The sequence below is a fragment of the Oreochromis aureus genome, linkage group 10, assembly GCF_013358895.1.
Source record: "Oreochromis aureus strain Israel breed Guangdong linkage group 10, ZZ_aureus, whole genome shotgun sequence".
NCBI lineage: Eukaryota > Metazoa > Chordata > Actinopteri > Cichliformes > Cichlidae > Oreochromis > Oreochromis aureus.
Genome location: NC_052951.1, coordinates 32,621,169 through 32,631,312, shown reverse-complemented (window position 1 = coordinate 32,631,312; position 10,144 = coordinate 32,621,169).

The window sequence follows — 10,144 nt, the reverse complement described above, 5'->3', positions numbered from 1 at the left end:
TTGGTCAGTCTGTTATTTTGGTGACTGCTGGCCCACATGTTTGCTTTTAACTGGAGTTTTTCCTGTTAAGTTGAGCAAAATCCAACAGTTCCTCTTTTTTCTCTTCTTTGATAATCATGCAGGTATTTTTCTTAAACACTTAACAGATGTTAAACTTAATCTGACTATCATGATAAAAATGTAAACAGCTGATTTAGTTTGATATAAAAATGTGTGTCAGTGCTGTGGAGGAATTTCTAGAAGCTGAAATGTTTCCTTATTTTTCATCTGAATCCAAATCCAGACACAGATAACTGACTGTAAACTTACTCGGGTTCATTTCTTTCTATTCTTTAGTTTCAAAAAATAAAAGTATTGTTGAAACAATGCTGTTGATTTCTTTATATGTGTTTCATATATAGCGCAGATCAAACCTACACATGCTGGGAGTTACTATCACAGGTAAAGTGACACCTGAGGGGTGACCTATGATGTGAGATTAGTGGTTTAGTGAGCTACGTCGAGCTCAAACTCAGTTTTTCTGGCTAAATCACCATGGTAATGTCTGCTGAACCTGGTCAGGAGCTGATTATGTTCTGAGCTTTGGCTTAAAATCTTGTGGAAGCTTCTTCTGTTTCTCAGCTGCTTTGGAAATGGTGTCACCACATTTAGAAAATCCTGCAGATTTAGGTGTTCAGAATGAGAGGATCTGTTCGGATGGAGAGAACGTTCAGAGGTCGATGTGATCGATTGGGCTTTCCTGATGATGTTCTGCATGAGAGATACAGATTCTAAGCAGGGAGGGGGAGAGAGAGACAGTTTGAACAGCCTGGATCTCTTAAAAGAATTGTTTATCAAAGGGCAGGTGTATTCATGCATCTGTTTATCACTGTTATCACGGGCACAGTCACCACTGAAACAACATTTCAACAGTGGGAATAAGAATCCTTTTTAAGAGGAAGGAGGAGGACACAGGTGAGGCGAGAGGAGGTGGAGAAGGAGCTGCCTGCTGCTGGCTCAGATACAGGGAGTGCAGAATTATTAGGCAAGTTGTATTTTTGAGGAATAATTTTATTATTGAACAACAACCATGTTCTCAATGAACCCAAAAAAACTCATTAATATCAAAGCTGAATGTTTTTGGAAGTAGTTTTAGTTTGTTTTTAGTTTTAGCTATTTTAGGGGATATCTGTGTGTGCAGGTGACTATTACTGTGCATAATTATTAGGCAACTTAAAAACAAATATATACCCATTTCAATTATTTATTTTTACCAGTGAAACCAATATAACATCTCCACATTCACAAATATACATTTCTGACATTCAAAAACAAAACAAAAACAAATCAGCGACCAATATAGCCACCTTTCTTTGCAAGGACACTCAAAAGCCTGCCATCCATGGATTCTGTCAGTGTTTTGATCTGTTCACCATCAACATTGCGTGCAGCAGCAACCACAGCCTCCCAGACACTGTTCAGAGAGGTGTACTGTTTTCCCTCCTTGTAAATCTCACATTTGATGATGGACCACAGGTTCTCAATGGGGTTCAGATCAGGTGAACAAGGAGGCCATGTCATTAGTTTTTCTTCTTTTATACCCTTTCTTGCCAGCCACGCTGTGGAGTACTTGGACGCGCGTGATGGAGCATTGTCCTGCATGAAAATCATGTTTTTCTTGAAGGATGCAGACTTCTTCCTGTACCACTGCTTGAAGAAGGTGTCTTCCAGAAACTGGCAGTAGGACTGGGAGTTGAGCTTGACTCCATCCTCAACCCGAAAAGGCCCCACAAGCTCATCTTTGATGATACCAGCCCAAACCACTACTCCACCTCCACCTTGCTGGCGTCTGAGTCGGACTGGAGCTCTCTGCCCTTTACCAATCCAGCCACGGGCCCATCCATCTGGCCCATCAAGACTCACTCTCATTTCATCAGTCCATAAAACCTTAGAAAAATCAGTCTTGAGATATTTCTTGGCCCAGTCTTGACGTTTCAGCTTGTGTGTCTTGTTCAGTGGTGGTCGTCTTTTTCAGCCTTTCTTACCTTGGCCATGTCTCTGAGTATTGCACACCTTGTGCTTTTGGGCACTCCAGTGATGTTGCAGCTCTGAAATATGGCCAAACTGGTGGCAAGTGGCATCTTGGAAGCTGCACGCTTGACTTTTCCCAGTTCATGGGCAGTTATTTTGCGCCTTGGTTTTTCCACACGCTTCTTGCGACCCTGTTGACTATTTTGAATGAAACGCTTGATTGTTCGATGATCACGCTTCAGAAGCTTTGCAATTTTAAGACTGCTGCATCCCTCTGCAAGATAGCTCACTATTTTTGACTTTTCTGAGCCTGTCAAGTCCTTCTTTTGACCCATTTTGCCAAAGGAAAGGAAGTTGCCTAATAATTATGCACACCTGATATAAGGTGTTGATGTCATTAGACCACACCCCTTCTCATTACAGAGATGCACATCACCTAATATGCTTAATTGGTAGTAGGCTTTCGAGCCTATACAGCTTGGAGTAAGACAACATGCATGAAGAGGATGATGTGGACAAAATACTCATTTGCCTAATAATGCTGCACTCCCTATATGTGTATGTGTGTGTCAGCTTCTGCTGCCCTTTATTTCACCCTTCACTTCATCAGCTAAACCTTGTAACCTTTCCACCAGACAGAAGGCCAGCACGTACACAAATGAAACTATGTGTGTGTATGTGTGTCTCGTCCTTAAATGCTCTCTCAACTCACCCGTTGCACTTCTGACCTTTCACCAGAACAGAGGCTCATCCTTACATGTAATAACCTAACTGGAACTATATATATAATATGTTGAATAAATGTTTTAATCAAGAGCCTCTACTAAAAGCTTAATCCAAAGATATAAATGCATAATAAAATAACCTGCTCTTAGCTTGCACTCAGACTCTGCTTTCAGTTTCACTTTTGCAAAGCATGGCTTTTCCTGTCTCCTTTTGCACAGAGTATATTTCCTGTCCCTGCAGTCTACACAGAAACATTTAAGATTATAGGAGCATTGAAAAGCATTTAGAATTATAGATTCAACTCAACAGTTTAAAGTGGTTCTTCTTGGACCTGTAATAAAAGCTTAATTGGGTGCCAATATGTTTAAACATCTGAATGCAATATCAATATTTATAATTAATGAAATAGTAATAATGATCATAAAAATAGCAGCAAATAATAGCAGTAAAATATTTCTACTCTTCACAATTCGCATAGCCGGCAATAAGTCGGACTCGTTCCCGGTGGGTGATGGGCTCTGCCAGGGCTGCCCTTTGTCACCGATTCTGTTCATAACTTTTATGGACAGGATTTCTAGGTGCAGCCAAGTGGCGGAGGGCTTTCAACTAGGTGGTCTCAGAATCTCATCTCTGCTTTTTGCGGATGATGTGGTTCTGTTCGCTTCATCGGGTGATGGCCTCAAGCTCGCACTGGAACAGTTTGCAGCCGAGAGTGAAGCGTCGGGAATGAGGATCAGCACCTCCAAATCTCAGGCCATGGTTATCAGCCGGAAAAGGGTGGAATGCCCACTCCGGGTTGGGGACTTAGGTGCGCTTCGCACTAGCGTAACTCCTCGACCATTTGGGCAAGAGAGACATTTCAAACGATGACTAAAAGACGAGAAAACAAGCTTTATGGTGCATCATTAGGAAGCACGAGCTGCGACGGTCCAATCACATGTAAGAATTGATGACTCACGAAGCAGAGTGACGGGTGTGGAGAAGTGGCAACGCCCCCAAAAGGCCTGGATATTTAAAAAACTGAGTGACCTAGGCCCAAAAACCTTATTGTACATATTTAGTATAGTTCATATTTAAAGTTGATGTTGTGTTACATTTTGTTCCTGTTGAATATCAGTTTCCACTTAGCTATAAATCTGAAAAAACAGAGTCCGATTTTTATTTTTTTCCACTTGTTGTTTCATTGTCACAACAATACAGTAATATAAAATGACTGCCAGATATTGAAAGCTGAGGTTATTCTGAAAAAAGGGGCAAAAGAATTCCCTTATAATATGATTTTTAGCCCTTTTGCAACCAAAATTACCAAATATGTCCAGGCGGCCTAAATGATGCTTGGTCAATAGCGCCCAGATTACTTACATAGACAACTACTTCTGTGCAACTGATATAAGATGCTGTAAGCCAAACACAGCTTCAACCATCTGTTTGTTGAAAAATAGTAACGCAACTGCACCACATTTTCTTGTTAGTAACGGTAACGGCGTTGTAACGATAGGAATAGTAATGAGTTACTGGTTACTGAAAAAAGTAACGCCGTTAGTCACGCTGTTACTTAAAACGCCGTTATTCCCATCACTGGTGATGTTTCAGATGAGACACGTGAATCTTTGGTGAAAACTGCCCAGGTCCGAGTTACGGAGGGATGTTTCCTTGTGTGAGGTATTTCCTGTACAAATGAGTATCTCGAGCTTCATGTTTGTTAAGGGATTTTATTAGGATTTTAGGATTTTTATTATGTTATGCTTAAAAGTACATTTCATTATCTAGATGTGTTTGCTCTTTTAGTATTCAGCTTAAATAGAGAAGTTACGCTCTGTTCAACAGGAAGCCTGCACACAGCACAGTTCTATTTTATCTCTTCCTGTACGTCTCTGAGAAGGACATGTGTCCTAAATAAAAATCCCAAAATCCTAAAAAATCTCTTCACATTCCCTCCTGTTGTACATATGTATGTGTACAGTTCATAGCTTATTGTATCAGTCTATGGTAACAATTTTAGCCAAGACATCATAAAACAGTGGGTTTCGTGAGTATGTTATATCCAAGTGTCTATCTCATTATGACCTTCTTCATCCTGTGACAGGGTGATGCAAGCATGAATTGACAAACAAGGTATGACACATGAAGTGTAAAGACACAATAACAGTATTATAACACCAACAAAAACAAGTCCTTTAATCAGCAGGGACTTCCAAGAGCCGCTTAAAAGCCACGTAAGCCAGTCTTCTGTGTTTGCGGCATAGTCTCGTTGTTGTGCATCCCGAAGTTGTCTGAGTGTTTTCAGGGCATCAGTCATGTTCGATGAGTGCACATTATCTGGAATGTATGTGCAGCATGTGTTGCTAAAGAGGACACCTTTCTCCTTTCTCGGCGAGAATCATGTCCAATGCTACCCTGTGTTGCATTACTGCAATGCGCAGAGCATCAATCTCCTGATCCTGTTCATCGTCGATTTTACATGAAGCATTCAGAACCTTTTGTCTTTCAGTCCAAAATTTAAATTCCCCTGGGACATCGGAACCCCATATGGAATCATGCTGCTTGAGGTCTGGGGTGCTTCGCCTTTTCCTTGTTGTTGACGTTGAAGTTGACGTGGCGTCCATGGTTATCTTGAAAGTGTGGTCAGATATGAAAATGGGAGCGCACTGACCTGTCCAATTCCCAGGAAGGATATCCCAGGCCATCCCTTGCACCCAGAAGGTGCCATTTGAGATGTTGCTGCTCTTCACGGGCCCTCCAGGAGCGTGTGTCTGTACTGCTTTGCAGTTGGTGGTGTTTCCCATTGGCGTGGATCCGTTTTCTTGGCGGTAGCATAGGCTGTGGCTCAAATTCCCATTGTTTTCAAGAAAGACTGGGAATGATTTAGCCTTACTTCTGTGCTTCACTTTCAGGTCAACCCAGAACCATTCGTCACATGTGCCGTTTCGTAGTCCTATCTGGAGAGGTTCCTCATGGTTGACCACGATTCCCTGGAATTGATGCCCACGGCTGGCGTAGCTTGCGGCACACTTTGCTTGAATTATGTCCATTCCCTTCGCATACAAGGGGGCGTATTGTGTCGTTGGGGGCATATAGGTGCAAACATAGCAGTCTTTTCTGGGTGTGATGTCATGTATATATCGATACCATGCGTTGTTCATCTTCTTTCTTTCGGGTGAGTGTTAAGAAACTCACCAGGAGTGCAACATTAGCCACTAGGAGGACGAGTGTCTTCATGATGACCAGACACACCTGTGACCTCTGATGAGTAGACTACTGACAAGAAGAAGAAGGTGGGGTATACCCGATCAGCCCTCCCTCCACCAATAGATCACCATACAGGAGTTAGGGGTGTCGGCGTCTAAACGTTTAGGTTGTCACTCACTTTTTTGCAGTGGCTTTGATGGATCCAGGACGGTCTTTCTGCTATTTTGCAGGCAGTAGGTGGACCTTCCCACCTTGGTGAACTCCAATTTTTCCTTTGGAGTACTTTGATCAGGATCCGATCACCTGGTTTCAACCTGCAAGATACTGGAGAGTTGTTTAGAACAATCTCTTTATTTTCAAGTAATTTAGTCATCCATTCGGCTAGTGTAGTTTCTCTTATTGACTTATCTATAGGTTTATCTATAGGTTCACTTGAATGATTTCAAAAGGTGTGAGTTTCTGAGAACTTTGTGTCAGTCTCATCCACATTTTTACCAGGCCTATACACTCAGGCCATGGTCTCCCTGTTTCTTCCATGCATTTTCTCAGTCTCTGTTTTATTTCCTAGTGCTTCAGAGACCTTACTGATTACTTCATTAACAATATGTGTCCCATTGTCTGATCTTATCAGAGTGGGGATGCCATATATTGAAATAAAATGGTTGCACAAACATTTTGCTACTGAGATGGCGTCTGCTTTTTTACTGGATAGATTTCTGGCCATTTTGAGATCACGTCTATGATCACTAGAGCGTATTCTGAGCCTTGGCATTCATTTAGCTCAATAAAACTCATGTGGATTGTATGAAAAGGATGAGGTGGTGTGCATTATGTGCATTATGTTTTTGGCAAATCATGCATGTTCCGACAAATTTCTGAGATTTTATCTACCACTCCTACCCCCCCTCCTGCTGACAATAATGCTGCTGATATGTGTAGGGACTTTGGTTTGCTATTACGAGTCATCAAACCACTTTCTAGCTGTGCTCCACATTTTAACCACTTCTTTTGTTCTCTAGTTGGTGCGGCTTTCTGTTCGTTTATAAGCACATCAAGTGGTATTTGCATTGAGGAGTCAGACATTAATGTGTCTATAGTTTGTTGTGCTGCTGCTTTTGCGGCTTTGGTCTGCCAAGTTATTGCCTTTAGTGACCTCTGAGCAGCCTTTCTGGTGTGCAGCACATTTACAAAATGCTAACCGTTTTGGCAATATAATTACTTCTAATAGTGTCTTTAGAAGATCTCAAAGTGTTGCACAGCTGAAAAAACATACTGTCTGTCAGTGTATATATTTATATCTTGGCCTGCGTGTGTGAGGATGTCAACGGTTTTGCTTCTACAACTCTATCTGCTGTGGTTACTGCATAGCCTACACAGTTTCGTCCTAGGCTGAACCGTCTACAAAAACATCACTGAAACCAGCTTCAAGTTACTGAATGCTTCTTCCGCTTTCTTCTTTGTAGATGCAACACTACATTTTGACTTAAGGCATTGTAGGCAATTCCTATTTCTCAAAGAATTCATACATCTTACATATTTCAAACTTTTAAGTTAGGAAAAACTTTGCATTGCTTATAGCTCATAGCTCACAGCTCTAAAACTCGTCATTGTTAAATCATGTGCCTAATCATTATATGTCACTGTGATCCACAAGTATGATCACAAATTTGTTTTCCAAACTTACAAAACAAACAAACAAAAACAAAAACAAATTGCCTATGGCATCAAGGCTTTGCGTTCATATTAATTGAGTGTAAGCTGCTTTCTTCATTGCAAGTGTTTATTGCCATAATAATTCATGCATCATATCACTGAGTTCTAAGTTCAAATTATCTCCTCTGACCCTTTCCAGAAATAATTTCACATATAACAATTTGAGTATGTGTTGTCTATTCATTCTATTCATAGAGTCTATTCATAGAGTTCTGTTTCTCTCTGTGGGCTGTCTTGACACACCACAGGCACACATATTTCCTGTTTCTGCAGACTAATCGAACTCTTTTGTTTCTCTTTGTATTCATAGTCTATAAAACCTCTTTAATTCTACTAAATCTTGATCTAAAAACGAAACACCTTATTTCACACACACTTTTAAATTGAGCTCTTTCAGACATCAGGAATCATCACACACACTGCCTTTTCTCTCAAAACTCAAAACTTCCACTTCCACTATGAACCTTTGTAGTGTTATTATTACTTATGTTTTATTATTTTTGTACAAATCACACCCAATCACTCAAAACCTACTACTCACAGCATTTACACAGTTAAAATCACTCAAAATAGGCTTTCATACGAGTATTTCAGACATGCTTTTCAAGATATATAGAGGTCACTCACTGTACATCCACAGTAATGAATTCAAACTCTATTTATACAATTGTAGTGAACAAAACCAGCATCTCCATGCGCGTCACCGCTCCTCATTAGCTTGGTAGTGACCACATATTTAATTCAGCTTCTCATTAGTTGTTAGTATAGGTTTGCTCTTCATCCTAACGAAGTCTCATCTAAGATGACAGGTTTACGAGCAGGTCAAGTGTCTCTATGCACCTGATTAGTGTAGTTAATTCCTTATTTTCTTCATCTCATATCACATCATTGTACTGAGTTTGAGCAAACCTTGAGCTTGAATCAGACTACTTTTAACAATCATTCACCTCATATCATAACTGACTGTATGTCATTATTAGTGTTATCATTGTATTGTTTTTCCTTTTTTGTAACAGCAATAGTATATTACAATACACTACTTCACTACTTTACTACTAATATACAATAGTATATTAGTTTATATTTTATTATGTATCCATCACGGGTCTGTGTGAATCTGCAAATCACACCTTCCCAAGCTGGAGACATTTTCCTTGGTTGAACAATGACACAGCCTTAATATGCCTTATGCATCTCTCTTTTTTATTTGATATATTTTCGTGTGAATTATCTGGTTTCACGCATTCTATTCATTCAGCTTGGTTGTCTTCCCAATTTTGTTTCATTGTTAATACCAGTTTACAGGTTGTTAACCTTCCTATTATCTCCTATTATCATGCTTATCACTAGATAAGCTTTGCTTTAATTTAAGTTAACCTTAATTTAACCTTTTGTTTATTCCACTTCATTCCACTTTCCATGCTTTAAAATATTACAGCTCTTGTGTACTCTTTGTTTTCTTTTTAGCTTCCTTTTCAATATTTATTTCTGCTTGGAGGGTTTCTTATAATTTAGCCAATGCATTTTCCCTCCCACGTGGGACATTTAGTTTCCTTTGGATTTCTCCATCTATATGCACTAATTTGTCCGGCACCTGGACATTTCTTTCCTAACCACTGCTCGTCAGCAGTGAGTTACCCATTTTAATCCTCTTAATTTTATTTTAATGATTTACAGCTACACAACTGCGGCACCTTCTCTGGCACGAGAATCGAGAGAGGTAGTTGACACGGCCTTCTACTTTCAAGCTATTCTTGAAAGCGGTGTCAACACGACCTGTTTCTCTCTTTTCACCAGTACTTGGGTGGCCAACAGCAAACAAAACAGTGGAATAGTTCAGCCTCCTTATTGTGCTGTAAAATCAACTTATTCCACCAACAAAATAAAACAACAACAATACCTTTTCAACGCTGCACTTTCGTCTTATGGACCAGGTTTATCTAAAATAGCTTCTAGCCCCTTTTTCAGGCGAGCGTTTACATTTAGAAATCCCCCTAAAATAGCTTCTAGCCCCTTTTTCAGGCGAGCGTTTACTTTTAGGAATGCTACCAACCCCTCTGGGCGAGCCGAGCCTAGACGCTTTCTGCGAGGTGTCTGAGTGTTAATATTCACCTGGTTGCTGCCGGTCTCTCAGGTCTACCTCATCGACCCCACCGCCGTGGACCACTTATAAAAACGCTGGCCAGAACCCGAATGTCACGCCTCTCTGGACTTTATATCCTCTACCTAGAGAGGAGCTGTCGACAGACTTCAGCGTGGGCTTCTCACGGCGTCAGGACTCGGTGAGGCTTTCCTGTGGGATCTCACAAAAATGCTGTGTCTCATCCGGCTCGAAGGACCAAGAAATGTCAGGAGTTTTCCTGTTATGCAACTCAGGTCAGAATAAAACGCTCAGACAGGTTTAACGTGTACACGGTCGAGACTCAGGGAGACTCGCCTAGTGCAATAGAAAGAAAGAGTCTTTATTCAGAGAGCACATGCAGGCTTCCTGTGTAACTTCCCCATT